This window comes from Triticum aestivum, chromosome 5A (genome assembly GCF_018294505.1).
Source record: "Triticum aestivum cultivar Chinese Spring chromosome 5A, IWGSC CS RefSeq v2.1, whole genome shotgun sequence".
Lineage (NCBI taxonomy): Eukaryota > Viridiplantae > Streptophyta > Magnoliopsida > Poales > Poaceae > Triticum > Triticum aestivum.
This window is the reverse complement of record NC_057806.1, coordinates 586,820,905-586,826,862: the sequence shown is the minus strand read 5'-3', so window position 1 is coordinate 586,826,862 and position 5,958 is coordinate 586,820,905. Positions and strand designations below refer to the sequence as shown.

At 48.2% G+C, this 5,958-nt stretch overlaps 1 pseudogene; it reads right to left on the bottom strand.

Annotated features, from left to right (window-relative positions):
- Positions 1–735: 735 nt before the first annotated feature.
- LOC123107832 (beta-glucosidase BoGH3B-like) lies at positions 736–3,276 on the bottom strand (annotated as a pseudogene).
- Positions 3,277–5,958: the final 2,682 nt, after the last annotated feature.

The window sequence follows — 5,958 nt, the reverse complement described above, 5'->3', positions numbered from 1 at the left end:
AAGGATGTTATTGGGCCACCATCGCCATCAACAATGTGAGGCCGATAAGATTTGGCATTATCAAATCCTTATCAAGAATCTTTTAACATGTTCCAAACTCGCAATGAGTATTGACGTTGGAATAATAAGCGAGCACGACCGGTCGAAAGTTCCGCCGGCTGGTTGATTTGAAATGTTTCCCTTTTGTTTTCTTAGATGCATTTTGTTTTCTTGGACTAAAATCACATTTTGTGAAAGAATTGATATTTGTTAAAAGAAAGCAGGGTGACATCGGATGTGACAAGATGGGGTACAGTTATCTTTTATGCGTTTCTCTTTTTTTTAAAGGGAAACAAAATTGTGATTTTATGCGTCAATTATAGAATATAAAGAAGGATTTTTTTGCAGGAGGAAGGATCGGACAGAACAAAACAGCAAAAAAGAATGGAAACAAAGAAATGAGTGACATCAAACCCTACTCACGCCACTCCATCAACATCTCTGAAGTCAGCCGCGCTGTATGGGACCTCTGGCCAAACTAAATTCGATCGTCGGCATGTCTTGTGTTACAAATGACAAATTGAGACCCAAAACTATGGGGAAAAATATACAACCCCAAACCTAGCCACGCTGCAATAGGTTTCAAAAATCTGAGATTCTGACTGAATCTCGTTAAACCGGTCATTGTGCACGATTCCTTGTCACTAAATCTCGTTAAATCCCATCATTGCTGTCAGTCGGCGTGCACAATGCAAATGATTGGAAGGTCACCTTTGAATGAGAGTCCGCACCGCAGAACCAACTCGAGAAGTCGAGAATTCAAGATAGACTGAATTTCGACAGCACTATATATAGATTGATTTCAAGTTCATCGGATGTTCGTAACGAACTTACAGTTACAGGGCGACGCCATCAAAACCATATCCACCTCTCCTCATTTATTTCCGATTCTCACTACTCACGGACTCACTAATTAATCTCACACTAGAGCAGGAAAAGACAAACACTCCTAGCTAGCTGCTATCCGCCGCCGGCTTGGTGGTGAGGCCGAAGCCGAAGGGGAAGAGCGGGTCGTAGAGCTTGTCGCCGTAGTTCATGGGCAGCTGGTCGACCGACCTGACCCACGTCCGCGGCAGCTTCCCGGAGAAGCCGTAGTCCCCGAAGAGCACGTCGGCGACGCCGTGGCCCTCGCTGCCCGGCAGCCACGCGGCGACGAGCGCGTCCATGGTGTCCAGGTACGGCTCGACGATGAGCGGGCGGCCGGAGACGAGGACGACGACGCACTTGACGAGCTCGCACACCTTCCTGATGACCTCCGGGCCCGGGCCCGGGAGGGTGAGGTTCTGGTTGTCGCCGGCCGTCTCGGCGTAGGGCTGCTCGCCCACCGCCACGACGGCGTAGTCGTAGTCGTCCATGTTCTTGGAGACGGAGCCCTTGTCCGGGTGCTCCGAGTAGTCGATGACCGTCTTCTTGTCCACGGCCGATTTGATGGCCTCAAGGATGGTGGTGCCTGCAATGCATAAGCATCAACATGGGTATCGACATCAACAAGAACGGTTCATGAGATACGATGTGTGACGAGATGACGACGTACCTTGGCCGGTGAAGTCGTTGCCGGACTGGCCCTGCCAGGACTTGGTCCAGCCGCCGCACTGGAGGCCGAGGTCGTGGGCGTGGGTGCCGACGACGAGGATCTTCTTGGCGCTCTTGGAGAGCGGGAGGACGGGCTTGCCGTCTTTCTTGCCCTTGCCGTTCTTGAGCAGCACGAGCGACTTGCGGACGGCCTCCCTGGCGAGCTCCCGGTGCGGCTTGCTGCCGAGCTGGGCGACGAGGCTGTGGTCGGGCAAGGGGTTCTCAAAGAGGCCCATGGCGAACTTAACCCTGAGGATGCGGGTGACGGCGTCGTTGATGCGGTCCATGTTGATGGCGCCGCGCTTGGCCTGCGCGGTGACGTCGGCGACGAACTCGGGGTAGTCGTAGGGGACCATGACCATGTCGATGCCGGCGTGGATGGTCTCCTGGATGGAGTGGTAGTAGTGCTTGTGCGGCGGCGTGGTGATCTTGTCCACCGCCTGCCAGTCCGTGATCACGAACCCCTGCACGTCCATGGACATCACCGTGTCAAGTGCTCGACAAAATGACAACGGGCAATGTATGGGACGGGTGCAGCGAAGTAATTAAAATTCATACGTACCCTGAAGCGCATCTTGTCCTTGAGGATTTGGGTGATGAGGAACTTGTTCTCGTGCATCTTGACGCCGTTCCAGCTGGAGTAGGAGATCATGACGGAGGCGACGCCCTTGATGACGGCGTCGTAGTAGGGCGGCATGTGGATGCGCATGAGGTCGTGGAAGCTGAGCACCGTGTTGTTTTCGTTGATCCCGTGGCGCGTCCCGCCGTCGCCGACGAAGTGCTTGGCGCAGCCGGCCACGCTCTTGGGCCCGGCCACGACGGGGATGCCCGTGGGGTGCCGGGCAGCACCCTGCAGGCCGGGGATCACGGCCGCCGTCATCAGCTGCACCAGCTTCGTGTCCTCGCTGAAGCTCTCGTAGCACCTGCCCCACCTCGGATCACGGCAAACCTATATCACAAAAATATATACGGCTGTCAGGATGACATACACATACGTAGCGAGTAGACATTGGTACGTACCGCGACGCATGGCGCGAAGGTGTAGGGGATGCCGGTGGCCCGGGCCTCGAGCGCGGTGGCGCGGCCGATGAGCTTGACCAGGTCGGGGTCCCTGGTGGCGCCGAGGCCGACGTTGTGGGGGAAGATGGTGGCGTTGTAGGCGTTGTTGTTGCCGTGCACGGCGTCGATGCCGTAGATGATGGGGATGCCGAGGCGGGTGCTGAGCGCCGCCTTCTGCATCTTGGTGATCATCTCCTGCCACGTCGCCGCCGACGCCTTCTCCGACGGCACGCTGCCGCCGCCGCTCAGCACGCTCCCTGCACATGCACATGGACCAAATCAGACCCGCGCGCGCGCATAGGGTCGCCGGTGAAGCAGGAACGGAGAGCAAGGGGAGACGACGTACCGACGAAGTACTTCTCGATGACGGCGGTGGAGGCGTTGGCGCGCTCGATCTGCGTCATCTGGCCGATCTTCTCCTCGAGCGTCATCCGGCCGAGGAGATCCGCCACGCGCTCCTGGATCGGCTGCTTCGGATCCTTGTACCGGACGTACGTCGCCCCGGCCGGCCACCGATGTGCCCGCCGCGACCACGAGGAGGAGGAGGAGGAGGCGCGCTGCCGCCGGCGAGCAGCCCATCTGAGTTGCCATTTCAAACTGCAGCAGTGTGGATGAGGGTAAAGGAGTGAGGAGTGGCCGACGGAGGCGATGAATTTATAGCACGGGGAGCGGATCAGGTCGATGGACTGGTTCCACTCTCCGGTACGTAGCGAGCAGTGCGCATCTAGGTCGTTGTAACCGATCGAGCAGAGAGCTCGCGGCATCGTTGCGGACGGGCCTGGCATGACGGGCCGAGATGCAGCCCGATTCACTGGGCCACATGACGGGCCTGGCAATCGAGTCCCAGTTCTGCTTCTTGTACGTTTATTAGTACCACATCGCTTAAGTAAGGTTGAGCGGATATGTTTATAATCTCGTTCGGCCAGAAAGATTTCACCGAGCAGCAAGCCCGGTTAGCTATCTCATATCTTGAAATTGATATAATATATGCGATCATACTTCACAGGCACCTCGGATATGACCACATGACACGTTGTGGGTTGCTTTTTTATTTTCCTTTTTTATTTTGCTTCTTATCTTATATATGGATGGATGGATACGCTGATTTCTGGTTCACTCCCTTTTTGCATGCGTTCACCATCACCTGAACTCTTTCAAACGATAATTTTTCTTTTAAAAAATAAAAATAAAGACTATACTGATTCCTGTTATAGCTCTTACGTAATCTTGTTGTTGTTTCTTTGTAAACAAATATTTTTGCTTACTATTAGCATTTGGTTTTCCACATTTGGTAATTAAGAGAGCATTTTATAAATTGACAATGTCGAAGGTGAAGAAAACTCACTCTATCACATAATTTTATATATCTAAATATCTAGTCCCCACTAACATATTTTTCTCAACATGGAAGCATGACATCTCAACACGCAACATGCATGAGGAAAGGTCCACCTCAACATGCAATCATGCATGACAATTTCCATATTGTCATGTATGTTTTAATAAATATTTATTGAAGATATTCGCACGGAGAATTTTTGCTAACTAGTTAGGGTCCAGTTTTGGTGTAGCATATATTCAGTGATACCATGGTCTTAGCGGGCAACCTTCACCTCAGAATTTCCCACATTATGAACAACCAAAGATAACATCTATGCTGCTTTTTGTGGGAATACTGGAATTGATGCAACTGGAGCAATTATCCGAGATGCAGTGAGCATGTTCATTGCGCCCTACAGTGTTCTGCTCCCTCGGGCAATTGACACGACATCAGTGGAAGAAAAGACAATATGTGTTGAGAGCGAGCCACGGTCCCAAAGATACATGATTTTAAGTATGTTATCGAAGTGTTAAAGCATGAATTCAAATTTGTAAAAGACTCCCACATTTCATGAGATTCGTTGCCTACCAAAGTAAGGTGCAAATAAGCCATTTTATCCGATTTTGCATATGTTGATCATGCTCATACTTTTGTTTATCTACTGGTAACATATCTCAGCCTTGCAAAGTGGGAAAGGAGATGGGCATCAGATCCATGTTTCGCTAATACCAAGCTTGAAGAGAAGTGAATGTCCATGGGGAAAACGAAGAAGTCCTAGGGTTATCTATTGAAAACATTGCATTCCCAGATGTACACTAGTAGAATAAGGGCCTTTAGTCCTGGTTTATAAGGGCCTGAACCGGGACTAAAGGGTCGTTACTAAAGCCTCCCCCTTTAGTCCCGGTTCTTACACCAACCGGGACTAAAGGCCCTCCACGTGGCCGCTGCCTGGAGGTCCACCTTTAGTTCCGGTTGATAACACCAACCGGGACTAAAGGAAATTTTATGAAAAAAAATTCAAATTTTTTTGAATTTTTTTGATTTTTTTCTCGATTTTCAAAATTTTGAATTATTTTAACCTCTAATCTCTAACGCCCTCATCACTGCTCAACTTAACCTCTAATCTCTAATCACCCCTCATCATTCCAAATCATCTACTCACTACTCCAGCCTGAGCACGCTTAACTTCCGGGTTTTCTTCCCCATCGTTTCCAAATCTGCATTTGTTGTTTTCCTAACAATAGTAAGATGTCAATCGTATTAACCCTCAGGAGTTTAGCTTGAGCATGAAGTCACATGTTTCATTGTTTGAGTTTGAAACTATTATTCTAAAAAACAATAATTATTTAGTAACACTAATATTTCTTGAATAAGTAGTTTGACCATAGTTTGACCACAGTTTGACCAGATTTGACCAAAATTCAAAAAATTGAAATAATTATTTAGTAACACTAATATTCTTGAATAATTATTTAGTAACACTAATATTTCTTGAATAAGTAGTTTGACCATAGTTTGACCAGATTTGACCAAAATTCAAAAAAATTGAAATAATTATTTAGTAACACTAATATTCTTGAATAATTATTTAGTAACACTAATATTTCTTGAATAAGTAGTTTGACCATAGTTTGACCACAGTTTGACCAGATTTGACCAAAATTCGAAAATATTGAAATAATTATTTAGTAACACTAATATTCTTGAATAATTATTTAGTAACACTAATATTTCTTGAATAAGTAGTTCGACCCCTATTTGACCACCGTTTGACCAGATTTGACCAAAATTCAAAAAATTGAAATAATTATTTAGTAACACTAATATTCCGAATAATTATTGTTGGGGATCATAGCAGAAATTTAAAATTTTCTACGCATCACCAAGATCAATCTATGGAGTCATCTAGCAATGAGAGAGAGGGAGTGCATCTTCATACCCTTGAAGATCGCTAAGCGGAAGTGTTC